The sequence below is a fragment of the Scatophagus argus genome, chromosome 8, assembly GCF_020382885.2.
Source record: "Scatophagus argus isolate fScaArg1 chromosome 8, fScaArg1.pri, whole genome shotgun sequence".
NCBI lineage: Eukaryota > Metazoa > Chordata > Actinopteri > Scatophagidae > Scatophagus > Scatophagus argus.
The window spans coordinates 10,686,534-10,708,036 of record NC_058500.1 but is presented as its reverse complement, the minus strand read 5'-3'; the positions used below and the strand labels follow the sequence as shown (position 1 = coordinate 10,708,036).

The window sequence follows — 21,503 nt, the reverse complement described above, 5'->3', positions numbered from 1 at the left end:
TATATCAAGAAATAATAACTTACTTTGCTTTAAGACACCTTTTGTTATCAGAGCATGTAAGGAGAATATGTGACTAGCTCAGGGGCTGTGTGATAAGCACGGATTGATGTTTTAATTTTGGATATTTTCTTTCTATCATACCAAGAAACAGTTAACAATTTACTTTGATTCAAGACATTTTTATCAGTATAGGATGAGAATGTTTGGACACTGAAAATACTTTTGTTATATTTTCACTGTTAAATCATAATAGCATTTGAATCTCTACCTCATGTCAGATGTTGATACTGAGTGTTTGTGAATTTGCTCGTTACATTAAAAGTTACTTTGAGGTGTTTTTTTTTTTTTTTAACAAATAGAATCACAGGTTGCTACGGAGCCCCTAAAGGGACATGGAAGAAAAAAAAAATATAAGGTTAAAAAAAAGATGTACTTTTGCAAGATAACGTAAAACTTTTAAGAGATCTCTCAACATCTTGGAACCGAAAATGACTATGTTAGAGGCTTCCAGCGTTTCCTCGTCCCCACTCCCTCGGACAACACTCTTGACAGTTACTTGGACGGAGCCAGAACCGCCAAACAAAGAATTGAATATTGGTGGGGTTTTCTTCGCAGCCAGTGCGTGGAGTTCTGGTTATCCTTGTTCGCCGACCTCAGAGACAACGGGTTCTTTGATGGTGGACTTCTGGACAAAAGCCTCCTTCAGTTTTGTTGCATGGGAGTCATCCAGGTGAGTTCATGAATTATAATGTTTTCATATATGTGTGCCTGTGTATATGAGAGGGAGAGTTGAAGCAGAGAGACGGAGAGGAGGGAAGGTGGAGAGAGAGAGACGGAGAGAGGAGAGAAAAAGATAGTGGAGAGGGAGAGAACGCAGAGGGGGGTCAGGGAGACAGAGAGAAGGGGAGGGGAGAGAGAGACACAGATAGTAGAGAAAAAGACAAAGGGAGAGGAGAGAAATTGAAAGGTGAGAGAGAGGGGAGAATAAGACAGAGTAGAGGTGAGAGAGAGAGAGAGAAAAGAGGGTTAATGCTATAATTTAATACTCATTTTAACAGGATGAGTTGGATGACACTACACAGGTTTGGAACTAACACGCCACCAGGCCCTCGAAGAACATAAACGTTCTCAGCTCTGCCACGACCTGGGTGAGTGGTACACATGTGCTCATACTTTCAACCCTCATAGTACAGGGTGTAAACATGGTGTGAGAATAGAAATAAATAAAATATATATATAAAATTATATGTATATTATTTTATTTCTTATTATTATTTTGTTCAGATAGTTCACTCACAGTAACATTTTTTTCTCAGTGGGAAAACGCAGTCTCCTCCTGTCTTCTGACTGCATAATTTCCTCTGATTAACAAAGTGATTGCATTGTTGGTGTTTTCTGCTCTGCCAAGTTTTCATACTGCTGTAATGATTCATCAAAAAACCATTTGGTAAGGAACAAGATGCAAATAAACAGCTCTTGATACCCAACTGCAGCATACGTGCCCAGGTGTGCATGTCAATTGAACTAAAGTATGTCAAAGAATTGTTTAAAAGGGTGTTCCAGTTCAGGTTGTTCAACCTCACATTTCTTGATTGACGATTTGCCTTGAAGAGCGTGTCTTAAAACATGGCTAAAACATGGCACATGGCCAACAAAAAACTGCACAGTGGAATAGTGACAACAATTATTACACTTTAGTTATTGCACATTATTATCATTACTACAAAAGTGAATGAGTCCTTAAGTGTGTGTGTGTGTGTGTGTGGTCTACTGGGGGCAGTGCTGGTTATTAAACAGTCTGACCGCAGCAGGATCAACTTTCAACAGCTACTTTAATTTTCTTTCTATCATACCAAGAAGCAGTTAACAATTTACTTTGATTCAAGACACTTTTTTATCAGTATAGGATGAGAATGTTTGGACACTGAAAATACTTCTGTTATATTTTCACTGTTAAATCATAATAGCATTTGAATCTCTACCTCATGTCTGATGTTGATACTGACAGCGTTTGTGAATTTGCTTGTTACAATAAAAGGTACTTTGAGGTGTTTTTTTTTAATAAATAGAATCACTGGTTGCTGTCTTGTTTTGTACAACTGTCTTCAAACAGATTGTGTCTTTGCTGTCGAGTCATGTGGTTCAGGAGTCCTGCTCTGTGAGACATGATGTGTTTCCATCCACAATCATAAAATTGGACATGTTCCATTTGTTATGGGGCGCTTGCATTGTGAAATGTTGAAGTTATCAAATGTGGGTAAACTCAAGGAAAGATGTATGCCCTAATAAAAGATAATCATATCCTTTATTTGCTGACAGTTTATTGACAACTGCATTTCAGCTATTGGACTGCCAGCACTTATTATGATGTGTATTTTATCCATAATGAATAGAAAGAGGATATACTTTTCATACTTTGAATATATACTGTTGATAATACTGTCCTTTTACTTGAGTAAGGTTTTAAATATAGCCTACATGGAGTGAGCTCTTTTTACTATTATCAGTAGGCCTACCACACTAAAACTAACCCACTATGCAGGGTGGTACTACTGCATTTTGTGAAGTAAAACATCTACTTCAACCACAAAGCTAAGCAGGTGTCACAGTATTGTATTGTACATAATATAGCACTATGGGGGAAAAACAACATAAACATATTGCAGTTCTTACCTCGGTTATTTCATGTGAACTGAATGAGACTTTTGTCCAGGAAGTCACCAGAAAGGGAGTCTGAGGTATTTAAATCTTGAAACAGGTTCATCCAGAACTGTGCGTGTTGCCTCCTTAAAAAGCTCCACCAGTTCTCCATTCTTTGGTTGTGATTGCTCAATCCATACAGATAACATCTGTGTGAAAAGTTGTCCAGATGATCAGTGGCGGTCCTAGCCCTGGGTGCCCCCCCGCACTGGCTCACGCCTCCACCAACCCAAAGAGAACATCGGGTGAAAAGTATATGTATAAACTTTATTAAGATAGAAATACAATAAAACAAACTAAACATTAAACAACCAATTTAAAGTGCACAACCATAAATATATGCAAGATATATATTTATGCAAGATATTTATTGTTATAAATAAAGCTGAATTGAATTGAATTGAAAGAAAATACACATTTCATATCACAAGCATAGAAAAGCATGGCAAAGAAATAAGGATAATTGAATATAAATAACAACAATAAAAATACAAGTCAAAATACACAAATCCTTCACACACACAGAACTAAAACCTGACTCTTCTGGTGACAACATCTCCCATTAGGAAAAAAGAAATCTGATGCCACCTTACTTGGTCCTCTGCGTACCAACTCGGTCCTTATGCTGTCTGTCAGAGGTGATGGCCAGTCTGCAGGGTCTGTTGGAAGAGGCTCTTCTCCAGCGGAAGATGAACTTTGTGGGGGTTCAGGCATTTCTGTAGAACAGCACATTTGATTTGGCACATTATTCAAAGCACACAGCAGTGGAACAAAACATGGTTTTAAGAAATAGCAAAACTGGATTAACCACAACTAACAGGAAAAAATGTGTACGGGCAGGTAAAATTCACAGATAAAACACACTGCTACTTCTATCTTCACACACACACACACACACACACACGACAGCAAAATACCGCCCACCTATAGGCTCCTGCTGAGGAGAAGCAGCAGCAAACTCTTCATGGCCTTCCTGAGACATGGCAGGAGATGCCATAGAAGCCACAGCAGCCGTAGAGGTGGATGGGATCTCCTCATCCTCTGCTACAGATGAGGCCTCTGTTGCTGGAGACTCATCCTGGGCAGGAGGCGCTCCACAATATTTTAGCAGTGTTGCTGGAAGTGCATCACTGTAAACATGTATGACGGGACACTTCAATACATTAGCTATCACTTAATCTCATTACGCTTATTACATGCTATTAACCTACAGATTAACCAACGGGGAGAAATGCTTCATTGCCCAAATTCTATTAACGTTATACTGAGACAGAAAATAATGGGCGAAATGTGGGCAACGTCCGTCTTTTTAAGGCTAGCTTACTGCACGGAAAATCCCGACGGCCAAATACAGTACGCAGCGATAACCAAATGGCCACAAAAGCAATGACAGCAAGGAGCTGATAGCTTAAGTGTAGACACAGTTATTGGTATGTATGTATGTTAATTCAGATAATGTTCAGGTAAACTATAACTAGCGCACAAAACAGCAAACAAGCTAATGGCCGCTTTAATTAACGTTAGCCCCTTTTCATAACGTAATTACAGTCGTACGCTACAGAGGGAACATTAGCTACATACCTTTGTCTGTGGACCGTTTCTCCTCTTCTTCTTTCCTTTTCTTTCTGAAATAAGCACCCAATATCTTTGGCCTTTTTCTGTCCATTATGTTTATTACCTGAATCGGAGTCGCCTCGGGAATCAACAGGTTACGCTAATGTCAATGCCCTCTGACGTGACGGACAGCAGGGGTCAGGACTAAACCAACACATTGGTGGTGTACAAATAGTCTCATTTTTGAATAGTAAGGCTGTATTATTGGCCTTCGCACAACCCTAACAGACGAAAACAAGAGTGTGTGGAATTTGAAATGGGCCTATAGTAGGCAACTATCTAGTGTTATGAATGAAATTTACTTTGAGTGCTTTTTGATTCCATAACTGTGGGACAATTAGGAGGATCCCTGTTCCCCCTCCTCCTTGTTCCAGTGGTTTGACCTCGGTGAGTGACCCCCATCTTGCAGAGTTGCAGTAACTGCAGCGGCGCTCTCGGGGACGGGCGTAATTACAACGCCAGGGGGCGCCAATTAATAATTAATTATTTAAGTATTTTTTATCTTTTTTTATCGGTGGGCGGGGTGGAGGTCCTCACATGCCGCCCCCAGCAAAGTGCCCTGGGCGGCCGCCCAATTCGCCCATATGAGAAACTACTGCAGATGATCGTGCCTCTGTTTGCATTTGTTCAATGTAACAGTTATCGATTCTGAGGTCCGAACGAATTCGGGCAGCAGTTTCATTCCTGGATGACACCTCATCAATGAAGTATTGCGCGGTTATCCTGGGATCGCTGTTTGTAGAGTAGGCATGTAGCCATGTCACCATTTGTGAAAACCCATCTATTGCACCATTGATGCAGATCCCGTACGGTTTGAGTTTATCATAGCAGTCTACACGCCACAAAACATTGGGCACATCTGGTACATACGCCGCCCAAGGCGCCTCAGCTGCACACCGTGCGGATCCAATATTTTCCGCGATCTGCTGATCGTCTCTTGAGTCACCACGTAGCCAGCCTGAATGCATTTCAACTGCATCATCTTGTATTCATGGAGCATGCTATATATGTCCAGCTGATCCTGGAGAAATATTGCTATGTCTAGGAGATCTGAATGGGTTTTCTTTCTGAAGAACCGCAAACTTAAACTTATCATCTATGTGACTTAAAGACAGGACTATCTCCCAGTGTCTTCAACAGAAATCAAAGTGAAACTGGATTAAACTAAACAAGCCGGTCATGTTTGCTTCAGTCGAGCTCTCAATAAAGGAATGAATGCGTCTATTTCTACTCCAGTAGTCCGAAAAACAGAAAAGAAAATCAGAAAAAAAATACATTGAAAAACCAAGCATAAAAGTGAATTACTCTGGAAAACAGAACAAATACTCTGAAAAACAAACCAAAAAATAAATTATTCAGAAAAACAGAAATAATTACCCCGAAAAATAAACCAAAAAATAAAATACTCAGAAAAACCTGATTTTTTTTTCAAATGAATGCAAATTTTACTTTTTATCATTTTTAGTCAGGTTTTATTTTAAACTCCCAACACTTGTTTCATACCATGTGCTTAGCAATAACCTACTATCATGCATCTGCATCATGAACATTATGGTCAGTTAGTGTTGTGTGATTTACTCAGAACATGTAGACATTCAGCTTTTAAAAGAAGTAAATCAAATCTGCAGCCAAAACTCACTTCCTCTGCTGACTTATTTACTCTACTTCTTTTTACTTGTGGGATTATTTGGGTTTGATGTGATCTTACATTGAATGTATTTATTTATTTTAGAGGTGTTTTCTGGTTGACTTTGTTACTATATATTCTATTTATTGTTCTTACAGTAAATATCTCAGCTTGACAACATTTTCTTCACAACTCACAGCTGTGTGCAACATTTTCATGACTGTTTTTGCTTCCATTTAAAATGTTTTGCACAATTTTTCCTCCTTACCAGGATGTGATGCAGCCTCATCAAACTTGCTTCACAGGTGGTGGTTTTGTTTTATTTGAATGTGTTAAAAAATATGTTTGGAAGAATGTAAAGGGGAAACCTACCAAAGGTACTGCTGGAAGGGGTTTCAGGACAGTTTGAAAATAAAACTCTCTTTCTCTCATTTGTGTCCTCCTGTAATTCAAGCTGTTGAACACCACGTCATGCAAACCATTTAAACTTTAAATACGAGCTCCATTAAAGGCTTTGTTGGCAGGGAAGTTGGAATGGAAACTTTGTTTTCTCGTATTCAAATTTCATTTTTTTCCTCATACAACAAGGCCACAGAGGCATTCAGACACATGAATACATGTGTCCATCACAGAGCTTCCTTTATTGTTAAAGTCAGTCCTGAATGAGGATGCTTGAAATTCTGTGTGTGTGTTATTGCAATATAAAAACATTTAGACTTTAATCAGGCGTTCCAGGAAAGGTTGTGTTGAAAGGGAAGTTGGAAGCTTTGTTTTCTCATATTCAAAATTTTTTGAGAATGCTTAAAATTCTGTGTAAGGGTGTGTGTGGGTGTGTTTGTATAAATGTGTGTGAATAAATATGAACACAACACCTGGGCATTTTACACCACTTTGAGTCTGCTGTGCAGAGCTGTCTGATCAGCTGTAAGTAACGTTGCAAGTGGCTAATCCAGATTAACGCCTGTTTGTCGGATCAACACGGACAACCAAGAAGTCATGCCCGTGAATAAGGTAACAACAGCATCACAATGCTACATTCTCAAGGTTATATAGATTTGAAAAGACATAACAGACTAAGTAAAGAAGAGGAACCACAAGGAGGTGTGACGTGACACAAGGGTCACTGCATGACACACACAAGATTGTTCTTTTCATTTTCTGTTATTTTGTTCTTAAGCTTTTGCTTAAAAGGTTACAAGCTTAAAAATAATTTTTAAAAAGTTAAAGCAGAAGACCGTGTGGTGTGGAATGAAGAAAAGATAAAGCGATGTCACCACTAATCACATGTTTGAAGCTCTTTACACTGGCTTCCTGTTTGTTTGAAATTGATTTTGACCTTTTAAAGTATCATATGGCCGATCACTTACTGGACCTACAGGACCGAACTGTAAGTCTGTATGAGCCAACACACAGTCAAGAGATCTTCAGTCAGTGGCCTCGTGGTCATCCAAGAGTCAGTGCTAAAGCCCAGAGGTGGCCAAGCCTTTTCTGTCAGGGCCCAGAGACTCATCACTATTTTATCACGTAGCCTACTTTTGTTTTAGATAATTCTGCTCTAATTTGTCACCTAATTGTTCCTAACTGCCTTGTTTTAAGCTTGTGTTGTTTAATTCCAGGTTTTGTTGTTATGCAGCTAAGACATTGAATTATATAGATATAAAGTATGTGTCTTTGTTGAAAAATGTCTTCAAATATATAATATAATATACTGGCACTCCTCTGTTTGATAACGAATGGTGAATTAAGTATGTTTTCATAGCTCTTTGTTGTCCTGTCTTCTGCCAGGTGTTTAATGATCCCATCCACGGGCATGTGGACCTACACCCACTTCTCATCAAAATCATGGACACACCTCAGTTCCAGAGACTACGATACATCAAGCAGCTTGGAGGGACCTACTTTGTTTATCCTGGAGCATCTCACAACCGCTTTGAACACTCGATTGGGTACGTCCTCAGATACGGGAACGAGCAACATTCCTTTTCTTTGTTGTACACATACAGAAATTAATAAATAAATAAATAAAAGTCATAATATTACACGGCCACATAGGCTAACATTAACTGGTGAGACCAAGAATGGCTGAGGATTAATTAAGGTGACTTACTCATACGAGATGTTTTCTCTTGAAATTTAAACAAGTCACAATTTAATCAAAACACCATATTTTCTGAAGCTGACTTTTTTGACCTCATGAAGTCCAGCTTGCCACACAAGAGCTAATGTATGCACCTCACAAGGAAAAAAACAATGACTTCCTTCAAGGGAAAACATGCTTTGTGTGAGACTGTAGTTGCAGTAAAACAGGTTGCTGGAAATGTGATGATGAGAAATATGGTTTTATTTTCTACAAGGGTTGGTTTGACAGATAATTATCTGGATGAATGGAGGTGAACAGTTGCGATATACACTCAATAGACAAAAGTATTGAGACACACCTCTTTTTGGGGCTGTTACCTCTTTATGGGGATTGGGCTGAGTCTGTTATTTCCAGTGAAGGGAAATGTTATTGCTTCAGCATACCAAGACATTTTGGCATCAGTGTGCATCAGTGCACAAAGCAAGATCCATACAGACATGGTTGGATGAGTTTGTGGAAAACTTGACTGGCCCACACAGAGCCCTGACCTCAACCCCGTCGAACATGTTTGGGATGGACTGGAACAGAGATTTTCATCCAACATTAGCGCCTGAACTCACAAATCATCGACTGTATAAATTGGCAAAAATTCCCACAGAAACAAAAATCTTGTGGAAATCCTTCCAAAAAGAGCTGTCTATGTGTTTAGAATGCATAACGGCCAGGTGTCCCAATACTTTTGTCTATATTGTGTATCAAATGACCATGTTCATCTGTGCAGGATGGTCAGACAGCAACTGTTGAGTGAGTCGACCTTAAAAACATCTTTTATTTATTCATTCATTTATTTGTCAATATATAATTATTTCAATGCCATGTTTTATTTTCATTGTATATTTTGTATGGAGAGAGTTGTTCTGTTGTGTTCCAGAGTGGCTTACTTGGCAGGACAACTTGCGCAAGCTCTGCAAACTAGACAACCAGAACTCGACATCTCCGACAGGGACATCCTTTGTGTGCAGATTGCTGGGCTCTGCCACGACCTGGGTGAGTGGTACACATGTGCTCATACTTTCAACATTCACAGTACAGGGTGTGAACATGGTGTGAGAATAGAAATAAATAAACATATATATAAAATTATATGTATATTATTTTATTTCATTTTTTTCCTTGTTCAGATAGTTCACTCACAGTAACTTTTTATTCCCCCCTCCTCCAGGACATGGGCCATTCTCCCATATGTTTGATGAGATGTTCATCCCCAAAGCACGTCCAGGAATTGCCTGGAAGGTAGGAAAGTGTGATTATAGTTCTCTTGTCCTTGTCCAGAGAGAACCTTTGAGTCAGAAAACACTTATGGATTAGTATTTTTATTACTGATTTATTAGTGGATAATCTACTTTCACATTTTCCCACCTTTTCTCAGTGGGAAAACGCAGTCTCCTCCTGTCTTCTGACTGCATAATTTCCTCTGATTAGCAAAGTGTTTGCGTTGTTGTGTTCTGCTCTGCCGAGGTTTCAAACTGCTCTAATGATTCATCACAAAACCATTTGGCAACCAAGAAGATACAAATAAATGCCTCTTAATAGCCTGCCCGCTATTTGCTTTGAAGAGTGTGTCTTAAAATAAGTGAACAACTGCTCTAATGAGACATTTTCAAAACGAGTAACATACTGGAAAAGTCAGACTAACCCATCATATCTGCTATTCTGACAGTAGACAGTCCTTAGACTGGCTATTTTTGAAAATGAACTGGCCAAGGCCTCAAGCTCTCACCCACTGTGCAGATTGTTAATTTTTCTACTTCATATTGAAGTTGACTGCAGCTGACCCAGAGTCCAATAAATTTTACCCCAGGTGAAAAATAAAGAATAAATAGGTGTATTCCTAAATAAACTAGATTCCCTCTTGGGTTCTGACTGTAAGGACAGCTAATTTTAGTCTTGATTAAAATTGGTGAATGAATTATTAACCTGATTTATCATAGTAATAATGTTCTGATGGCGTGACATTACAGCATCAACAGCATCGTCTTTTACAGAGACTTTGTAATTGCTGATTCTTAAGGCTGCTGTGTAAAGCAGTTATTGTTACCTGATTGTAAACATGACAGCTGAGGTCTAAGATAGTGACTGCACTGTTCAGAGTGAACCACCGATAAGCACTGCTAAGCACATGGCCATTATGAAAGTTAGGACCGCAGACCTGCTGCCTGACAAACACGAGAGATAAGGTCATTATTAACTTCTGTGTCCTGTCATGTTTCAGCTGAGATAAGCTCTTTCTATTTGTGTAATGAGTAAGTGTGCTTTCATTTTCAATTCGTGGTCATTCACCTCCCTGTGTGATATTACAACTCTGATTCTGTTGCAGCACGAAAAAGCCTCTAGAGACATGTTTGACCACATGGTGAAAGTCAATGAGCTGAAGTCTGTGATGGAGGATCACGGCCTGGTGCTGTCTGAAGACCTGATCTTCATCAAGGAACTGATTGCTGGACCATTGGACACTAATGCAGCCCAAGACCAGGAGGTACCCAATGTGACTTTATGGTTTATGGTGAACAGATGACAGTGTGTAAATGTGAGTTACTTATCTCATGACACCACCCTGAATTTCAATTATGACACAACCTTCAGGGCAAAGTAACATTAACATATAGCTTCTGTCCTTAAGATTATATATCAAAGCCCATGATTTCTTCCTTGTGGTAGGCAAACCTGTGATGTCCTTCATTTGGGTTCACACATTTCCTGATTGCAGATGTCAGGTTGACTGGCCCATAGATCCTCATTTAATTCTGGGAGAGGATTTCTTGGGGACCAGGATGACTGTGGAGCTTTTGAGGCAGACAGGAACTTCACACAGCTCCACTGCCCACTGTGTAAATATGGGGTTCAGTGAAGACTTTCAGATAGAGGGCTGATGTGCCCTCTGAGCCCGATGCTTTTATTTCCTGGTCTTCTGTCTCTGAAAGAGCTGACACACATCCTGTTCACAGATCCTGAATACAGCTGGGAGGGGTGAGGGAGGCGAGAAAATTGTGCAAAGACGCTTGTTGTATTCATATATAGAACATTTATCCTACATTGTTGTACATACTTGACCTATTGTTGTACATCATACCTACTTATTCATTAATGTGTTTAGCTGTATGTATATTTATTGTACGCCAAGAGCCACTGCAAACCTAAGTCATATTCTTTGTGAGCAGAAACAAACTTGGTCAGTAAAGCTGATTCTAATGTCCCTGTTGTCTGTCATCTCCGCATTGGCAGTATAAAGGCCGTCCAAAAGACAAATCCTTCCTTTATGAAATCGTGGCCAACAAAAGAAATGGAATTGATGTGGACAAGTGGGACTACTTTGCCAGGTTGGGCTTTTGGATCTGTTAGTTAATTTACTAATTGTTTTCTAAGTTATATATTAAATACTCTTTTTTTGTGTTAAATGACCGATTCTTGCATGTATTTTTCCACTCTGTTTCTTCTCAGGGACTGCTACCACCTGGGCATCCAGAACAACTTTGACTATCGCCGCTTTCTAAAGTTTGCCAGGGTGTGTAAGGTGAACGGACAGAAACAAATCTGCACTAGAGACAAGGTGCAGACAGGATTACTTTTTCATCAGCTTTTACAACAGCAATCCATTTACACAATGAGATTAAAATACAGGTATTTCTTTTAACAGGAGGTGGGAAATCTGTATGACATGTTCCACACCAGGTATTGTCTCCACAGAAGAGCCTGCCAGCACACAGTGGCCAAGATCATAGAGACTATGTGAGTAGTTAATCACTCCAGGGTGGCTGATTGTCTTAATGTCAGTGAAAATGTTCTCAGAAGTGATAATAATGTTGGGTATGTTCATCAAGGATCACAGAGGCCTTTTTAAAGGCAGACAAGCACATCCAGATTGAAGGCTCTGGAGGGGAGATGTTCACTCTCTCCACAGCCATAGATGATATGGAGGCCTACACCAAGCTGACAGGTCTGTAGAAACCACCGTGTGCCGTTAACTTGAGTGTTGATGTTAAAATGCATGAAGGAGATGAGTGACGACAGATGTTACGTCTCATCAGTTCACGGCGAAGCTTTTAATTTTTATACAAAGCTGGATAGTTTTAATGAATAATAATTTCTCATATTTTATTTGTTGTATTTTTGTCTGTGTTTTATGTCTGTGATGCATGTAACACAGACGTGATCTCATCATATCAGGAAGGACTCTACTCATCCCTTTATCAGCCCAGCTTGTCGTTGTTTTCAGTTATTTTTACAGTAAATTCTTCCTGAAAACCACCATCATTTATAATATGTAACCACAAAGTCTGGAATAAAGAAACTCACTGAATGATTTAGTGACTTTGGTGTCTTTAGTTGACTTTATCCGACCTGCCCCCTACTGTTCATCCTGTAGATGGTGTGTTTGAACAAATACTGAACTCTTCGTCCAAGGAGCTGGCTGAGGCGAGGCAGATTCTACATAATGTTGTCTGTCGACGCCTCTATAAGTGTGTGGGTCAAACTCAGGCTGAGGAACCCATAAGTGTCACGCAGGTGTGTGTTTGTTTGTGTCTTCGTATGGCTGCATTGTAATGCACATCTGATGCACAGAATGTAATGTTTTTGTATTATATGAAGATGAAAGCTCATCTGATATCCCTGCTAAGGTGTAACGAGTAACATCTGCTTTCTCCTCTTATAAGGAGATGATTCGCTCCTGGGAAGCAAATTTGGCTCAGACCGTCCCTCAGGGTGGCGCCCAAGATGTCATTCTGAATCCAGAGGACTTTGTAGTTAGAGTGAGTTAATCACTTCACATCCAATACAATCTATTCACTGAAAGCTCCAAAAGCTTTGGTTTTAGCTACACTTGATGATTAAAAAACGTTCCACTTTCTCTGTTTTAGGTCTTTGATATGAACTATGGGATGAAAGAAAAGAACCCCATCGACAACGTTCGTTTCTATTCCAAGACCAAACCAACCAAAGCTGGCAAGATTCCCAAGAGCCACGTGAGAACTGAAGACCACAGAATTCAAATCTTAATCTTTCTTTGCCTGAGCTTCAACACACATTGCTGTTTTTTTCCCTTATGTGCAGATTCTTCTTGATGCATAGAAACTGTTTGTTGCTGTCTCAAAATAAACTCTGCTGCTGTCCTTGTCAGGTGTCTAAACTTCTTCCAGAGAAGTTTGCTGAGCAGCTGATCAGGGTCTACTGCAAGAAGACAGATGATGATAGTCTGAAGGCAGCCAAGAGCAGCTTGAAGCAGTGGTGCATGGACATGAACTTCTCCCAGCCTCAGGTATTATTTACATCTGTGTGAGTGTATCTGTACTATTCTGTTTAAAAAAAAAGGTAGAGCCAACCAAATTGCATTGTAATCTGCAACTGGAAAGAGCCACACATAACAATTAACTGAAATGAGCTGCACACCCAGCTTTATCTGACTATTATTTTTTACTTTACCAAACAAAAGCAGGTGTAAAAGATTTATATAACAAAACAAATGTCAGTTACTTATATCATTTTACAGTATGCTCACAAATTCATCAGGGCTGAGGTAATTCATCAGATTTCTGAAGGGGAAAGGCTGATCATAAAGCACCATCAGCTCCATAATTTCCCTTGTAATTGCTTTGGTCTTTTCACTGCTCATACCAAGGAAAGACAGGAGAGGCTGCTAGTTTGTGTGTGACACTGAGCTCTAGCTAGCTTTAGCTTTAGTTGCTTTTCCTTTGCTAACTTCTTCAAACTGTGCAGGTTCATCTAGGTGATGGTGTTTAAAGTGTCTAATTAGGTTTGTTGTTCCCGACGTTTTCATGGTAGCGTCCCTACGGTTTACTTTGGCCTTACGTGTATTAATTGCGAGCTTTGTGTCTTCTTCACTCACAGTGAAGAAGTGGTTAGCTGTAATGTTATTGTTTGCGCCGTTATGCCTTTGAAATTTGGCGCACATTTAAAAAGTACCGACTTGGAGATACAGGAGACCGGGTCGAGTACGCTGAGAACCGGCCGATTCTGGTTGGTGTGGTGTGGGGTAAGGTTTTATCGGTAGACCAGAAAGAAATAAGCAGAAAGGAAAAAATGTTAGACAATAAATAAAAATGTTGTGTACAATGGCTCCAGTGAGGTGTCACCACACTGAGTTGTAATTAAGAGTTACTGCAATGTAGTGAGTCAGTAATGGTGACATCTTTGTTATTAATGTGTGCGCTCTGATGTTCTCACACACAGGTTGGAGACATAATAGAATCTGATTCAGACAACAACGAAGGAGAGGATGGTGAAGGTGGCAACTCGACACAGTAAACTATGCTCATGTAAATGGAGAAAAGAAAGCGAGAGGAAGAGAGAAGATGGCCCCTCTAGTACACATTTGGTAGATGAGACAGTGCTGAGTTCAAGTTATATTTTTCTACAAGGTAAATGTGTTAATGAGCACAACAGTTATTCAAATCATTAATTATCTGAAATACAATTTTTACACCAAAAAGGAAGGACTTCAGAGATTCAAAAAATGTGGGTTTCTGAATATATACTCAGTGCCTGCACTCAGGGATTTTTACGAACACAAATCCAACACACATATTTTAGTTTTTATCATTTTTCGTTTTATTTTAAACTCCCCTGTGCATCTGGAGCTGCAAGTGTCCCATTTTTAAGTTGACTTACTTGTTTCATACCATGTGCTTAGCAATAACCTACTATCATGCATCTGCATCATGAACATTATGGTCAGTTAGTGTTGTGTGATTTACTCAGAACATGTAGACATTCAGCTTTTAAAAGAAGTAAATCAAATCTGCAGTCAAAACTCACTTCCTCTGCTGACTTATTTACTCTACTTCTTTTTACTTGTGGGATTATTTGGGTTTGATGTGATCTTACATTTAATGTATTTATCTAATTTAGAGGTGTTTTCTGGTTGACTTTGTTACTATATATTCTATTCATTGTTCTTACACTAAATATGTTTGCATCACAGGTGGTGGTTTTGTTTTATTTGAATGTGTTAAAAAATATGTTTGAAGTAATGTAAAGGGGAAATCTACCAAAGGTACTACTGGAAGGGGTTTCGTAACAGTTACAAAATAAAACTCTTTTTCTCTCATTTGTGTCCTCTTGTAATTCAAGCTGTTGAACACCATGTCATGCAAACCATTTAAACTTTAATTTACAGTTGTTTTTCCACATACAACAAGGCCACAGAGGCATTCACTGTGTTATGTGTTATTGCAGTATAAAAACTATGAATACATGAGAACAACTTCCCAAGTCTGTATATGCATGGCAGATCATAAGGAAACAGGCAGTAGTTATGCAATACTTCTATAAAAGATATTGTAGTGCACTGAAATGAATCAAAACCTTTTAAAACGAGTATAATTAAATAGAATAATATATCTGTCTTTAATATAAAAATGTCTCTTTGTCTTTCCCTTGAGAGTGTCTTAATGTTGAGCTGCAGGGGGTATGTGGTAACAAAAAGGGAATTTTGTGCTAAAAAACTAAGTAAAGGAGGTCTCCTCAGATAAGCTTTAAATAAAACTTTGAACAAAACAAAGACTGTGGATTCTCTTTCTTACATTGAAGGTGCAATAGAAGGGGATATTTTCATGGCCAGTTTGAACAGGAGAAATGTTTTCAGTAAGCAGAAACATGTTCCAGTCAGACATTTGTTATCACACCTAAGAGATTTTAACAAAGATTTCCCAGCACAACAAAGGTAGCCCATTATAAGCTGCCCAGTGGTATGAAATGGTGAACACTTCCTGTATCCTCAGTGGGCATGGTGGCCTCTGCCTTCATACCCCCTGAGCATTTTTCACAATAACATATTAATACAGTGAGGACTATTGCTTGCCCATGTCAAAACAACACAACATGCAGAGGCATCCTTTGTGTGCAGATCGCTGGGCTCTGCCACGATCTGGGTGAGTGGTACACAAAGGGTGACCAGATCCCAATCCCAGATGTGGGACAATGTGGGACAATTTGGGATACCAATGCATCGAGGTAGTCTAAAATAACTTTAAAAAGAATAAATATTTCTATTCTCCCCCTTAGCTTATAATATGTTATATGTTATATATGTTTTGCCCTCTGGTTGATTCAGTAGCACATAACAGACTGCAAATAAAAGCTTAAGAAATACATCTTATTTAAATGGAACTTTCCCAAGTTCTCTCACGTGACAAAACATAGTAAGCATGGAGATTTCATGCTATTTCACAATGACTCTCAAGTTAACACACCTTACTGTGGACAATCAAACAGAACAGACAGTCAAGGCTACAATTGTTCTTTCAAGTAAAGTACTTTAATGTGCCTTAAAAGGGTACGGCTTGCCTGTATTTTCTCCAACAACAGAGAGCAACAACACAACCCCAGCACAACTCCAAACACCACGTTAAAGTTTTAGTATAACAATACACTGAACCACATATTCAATGTACTGGATTAGGCTACATGGGCTACTGGAGGCTGATTGTCTGAACAAAACAAAAGTCACTCAGCTCAGAATCACATAGATTAGCTACACAAAAGAAATGCATTTGAAAATTATCTGCATTTACTGGACAATGCCAACTAAAGGCATCACTGGGTATACAAAGGAACTACATAAAATAATAGACTCAGATAGCCAGTCGTTAGACACAGAGGGTTAGCACTGGCAGTCAAACTACATAGACAAGTTTACAGGACTATCAGATCCTTTGTTAGCGTGTGGACTTTTTTAATCACTTGGGAGTCCATGAACCACTGGCGTTTTTAATTTTCTCAGACAACGCAGGGAGTATTAGCTCTATGGTGTAGCGTTTTTTTTGCACCGAGCAGGCGATATGACGTGCAGTAAGCGAACCCTTAAGAGACAACATGAAGACATTTTTAACAGGGATGAAAAGAAAGGCGGAGAGAGACGAAGATAATGAGACAAAAGTAACTCGAGGAAATATGACGAAGCATATGTAGCGCTTAGCTCCACTGTGGCTGCAGTGGGAGACGAGGAAAGACCGGTGTGTTCACTGTGTCTAAAAGTGCTGGCAGCGGACAGCATGAAGCCAAATAAATTAAGGCCCCACTTGAAGACATTACATCCCAATCATGCTGATAAGCCGCTGGAGTTTTTTCAGCGAAAACGTGCCGAATATTGCCAACAATCATCCCGCTTTGTGAATGCTACTTCAGTAAACCAGCGAGCACTGTTAGCATCATATTATTACATTTTATTAAATATTATTACATATTATTATTACTATTATTTATAGTCGCAGTGGGGGGGGGCGCGAATTGTTTTCTTCTTGCTGGGGGGAGCGCAACAGAAATTAATTGATAAGCACTGGGTTAAGGGAAGGGCGCGCCCAACAACAACGATGCAAATGAGGTGAGAACGGCACCGGCATACAGCACAAGACAAGACATGGAGGAAAGCCCCAAATATGTAGAATATATGTTGCATATACGCCATATTTAGGGTCATATATGTGCATGTATGTGGATATATAGGAAATGTATGTGTCATATATGACATCCACAGATGCTACAGTCAGGTGCATATATGTCATACATAATGCCTTATATAGCTCATATATGTCTGACCTTGTGCATATATGCCATACATTATGTCTATATCTCACTTATTTGCAAATGATGTAATGTGCATATATGTTAAAACAAAATGTACTGTGCACTAATTTTAATTCAATGCAGATTGAGGTTTGCAGAAGAAAATTCAGTGTATAAGACAAAAGCTTTTGATTGTTTTATTGCATGCAGCAATTTTTAAAGTGGCCTCACACTCTGTCATTCATCATCACGGTTTACTTTGGCCTTACATGTATTAATTGCGAACTTTGTGTCTTCTTCCCTCATAGTGAAGAAGTGGTTAACTGTGATGTTATTGTTTGCGCCGTTGTGCCTTTGATATTTGGCGCACGCTTAAAAAGTACCATCTTGGAGATACAGGAGACCGGGTCGAGTATGCTGAGAACCGGCCGATTCTGGTTGGTGAAAAAAACTCACTTCCTCTGCTGACTTATTTACTCTACTTCTTTTTACTTGTGGGATTATTTGGGTTTGATGTGATCTTACATTGAAATATGTTTGAAAGAATGTAAAGGGGAAACCTACCAAAGGCACTGCTGAAAGGGGTTTCATAACAGTTTGAAAATAAAACTGTAATAAAACTTCTCTCATTTGTGTCCTCTTGTAATTCAAGCTGTTGAACACCATGTCATGCAAAACATTTAGACTTTAATTTACAGTTGTTTTTCCACATAAAGGGGCGTTCCAGGAAAAGTTTTGTTGAAAGGGAAGTGGGAAACTTTGTTTTTTCATATTCAAAATTTTTTGAGGGGTGGGTGTGCGTGGGTGTGTTTGTATAAGTGTACGTGTATAAGTATAGACACAACACCTGGGCATTTTACACCCCTTTTGAGTCTGCTGTGCAGAGCTGTCTGATCAGCTGTGAGTAACGTTGTCAGTTGTAAATTTGAGGACGTCTACTCTTTTGGCTAATCCAGATTAACGCCTGTTTGTCGGATCAACATGGGCAACCAAGAAGAAGAAGAAGAAGAATCAACTTTATTGGCAGTATATATATTTTTACATACACACACTGAATTCGTCTTCTGCATTTGACCCATCCTTAGTTGAACACACACATGCAACCAAGAAGTCATAGCCTACTTTTGTATTAGATAATTCTACTTGCTCTTATCTAATTTGTCACCTAATTGTTCCTAACTGCCTTGTTTTATGCTCGTCTTGTTTAATTCCGGGTTTTTTTGTTACGCAGCTAAGACATTGAATTATATAGATATAAAGTATGTGTCTTTGTTGAAAAATGTCTTCAAATATATAATATAATATACTGGCACTCCTCTGTTTGATAACGAATGGTGAATTAAGTACGTTTTCATAGCTCTTTGTTGTCCTGTCTTCTGCCAGGTGTTTAATGATCCCATCCACGGGCACGTGGACCTACACCCACTTCTCATCACAATCATGGACACACCTCAGTTAGAGAGACTACGATACATCAAGCAGCTTGGAGGGACCTACTTTGTTTATCCTGGAGCATCTCACAACTGCTTTGAACACTCGATTGCACAAAGCAAGATCCATACAGACATGGTTGAATGAGTTTGTGGAAAACTTGACTGGCCCAAACAGAGCCTGACCTCAACCCCGTTGAACATGTTTGGCATGGACTGGAACAGAGATTTTCATCCAACATCAGTGCCTGAACTCACAAATCCTCCACTGTATAAATTGGCAAAAATTCCCACAGAAACAAAAATCTTGTGGAAATCCTTCCCAAAAGAGTGGAAGCTGTTACAGCTGTAACGCTGTCTATGTGTTTAGAAAGCAGTGTTATTTAAGGTCCCTGTTAGCATAATGGTCAAGTGTCCCAATACTTTTGTCTATATTGTGTATCAAATGACCGTGTTCACCTGTGCAGGATGGTCAGACAGCAGCTGTTGAGTGAGTCGACCTTAAAAACATCTCTCATGCATTTATTTGTCAATATATAATTATTTCAATGCCATGTTTTATTTTCATTGTATATTTTGTATGGAGAGAGTTGTTCTGTTGTGTTCCAGAGTGGCTTACTTGGCAGGACGACTTGCGCAAGCTCTGCAAACTAGACAACCAGAACTCAACATCTCCTGCAGGGACATCCTTTGTGTGCAGATTGCTGGGCTCTGCCACGACCTGGGTGAGTGGTACACATGTGCTCATACTTTCAACATTCACAGTACAGGGTGTGAACATGGTGTGAGAATAGAAATAAATAAAAATATATATAAATTATATGTATATTATTTTATTTCCTTTTTTTTTTTGTTCAGATAGTTCACTCACAGTAACATTTTTTTCTCAGTGGGAAAATGCAGTCTCCTCTCTGTCTTCTGACAATTTTCCTCTAATCTCAAGAATTTCCCTTCAGGGATAGGGATAGGAATTCTGATTCTGAATTAACAAAGTGTTGGCGTTGTTGGTGTTTCCTGCTCTGCCGAGGTTTCAAACTGCTGTAATGATTCATCAGAAAACCATTTGGCAAGGAACAAGATACAAATAAATGGCTCTTGATACCCAACTGCAGCATACGTGCCCAGTGTGCATGTCAACTGAACTAAATTACGTCAAAGAATTGTTTAAAAGGGTGTTCCAGTTCAGGTTGTTCAACCTCACATTTCTTGATTGACGATTTGCTTTGAAGAGCGTGTCTTAAAACATGGCACATGGCCAACAATAAACTGCACGGTGGAATAGTGACAAAAATTATTTCATTTTAGTTATTGCACATTATTATCATTACTACAAAAGTGAATGAGTGCTTAAGTGTGTGTGTGGTCTACTGGGGGCAGTGCTGGTTATTATACAGTCTGACAGCAGCAGGAAGGAAGGACCTACAATATCTCATAATTGTGGCCCAACTGTGGAGCTGCCATCAACTTTCAACAGCTACCCTGAGCTTCAAGCTGAAATGGAGGCTATATTGTCCAGCACAACCTATGCAATGGACATTGCATAAGTGACTTATGAAACACACACATTTTTCTCTTCCCCATCAGTGCCAGTGATGTAGGTTTAGACTGCGTGAATGTGGGATACAGCATGTAAGGAGAAAATGTCATTATCTCAGTGCTGTGTGATTAGCGCAAAATGACTTTTATTACATTTCAAGATTTTGGTTTTATTATATCAAGAAAAATAACTTACTTTGCTTTAAGACACCGTTTGTTATCAGAGCATGTAAGGAGAATATGTACTAGCTCAGGGGCTGTGTGATAAGCACAGATTGATGTTTTAATTTTTGGATATTTTCTTTCTATCATACCAAGAAACAGTTAACAATTTACTTTGATTCAAGACACTTTTTTATCAGTCTACGATGAGAATGTTTGGACATAGAAATATTTTTGTTATATTTTCACAGTTAAATCATAATAGCGTTTGAATCTCGGTGTTTTTTTTTTAAATAAATAGAATCACTGGTTGCTGTCTTGTTTTCAGAATCAGAAATCAGAATCAGAAATCAGAAAAGACTTTATTGCCATTGTAAGTGAAGAGGTTTCACATTACTAGGAATTTGTCTTGGTGATTGGTGCATACATAGAACGTAACAAGTAACATGTAGTAGAAGAATAAAATAAAATAAAATAAACATAAAATAGAATAAGGTAACACCAAATAAAACAAGGTAAGTAAAATAAATATGTTTCTGGAGGTAGTTCTAAAGTGAGGTAGTGCAGGGTGGAGTATAGTGCAAGTGGGTGCCTAGGGGCAGTCGTGGATCAGCGGTTAGGGTGTCGGACCCGTAACCGGTGGATCGCTGGTTCGATTCCCCGTACCGGTATCCATGGCTGAGGTACCCTGAGCAAGGTACCTAACCCCCACTGCTCCCCGGGCGCTGCACGCGGTCGCCCACTGCCCCGGGTTTGCTGTGTGTGTGTGCACGTC

General features: G+C 39.2%; 1 protein-coding gene and 1 pseudogene across 4 annotated transcripts in view; both read left to right on the top strand.

Moving 5' to 3' along the window:
* Positions 1–15,144, top strand: part of LOC124063445 (deoxynucleoside triphosphate triphosphohydrolase SAMHD1-like) — a 36,708-nt gene extending 21,564 nt beyond the window's left edge. For 3 of the 4 annotated variants that reach the window (XM_046397121.1, XM_046397122.1, XM_046397120.1), the window contains one exon: positions 14,390–15,144. The gene's annotated coding sequence lies outside the window, so the exon portion shown is untranslated. The remainder of the gene's footprint in view (positions 1–14,389) is intronic. The other variant, XM_046397119.1, reaches the window with a different exon arrangement.
* Positions 6,797–15,144, top strand: LOC124063448 (annotated as a pseudogene).
* Positions 15,145–21,503: the final 6,359 nt, after the last annotated feature.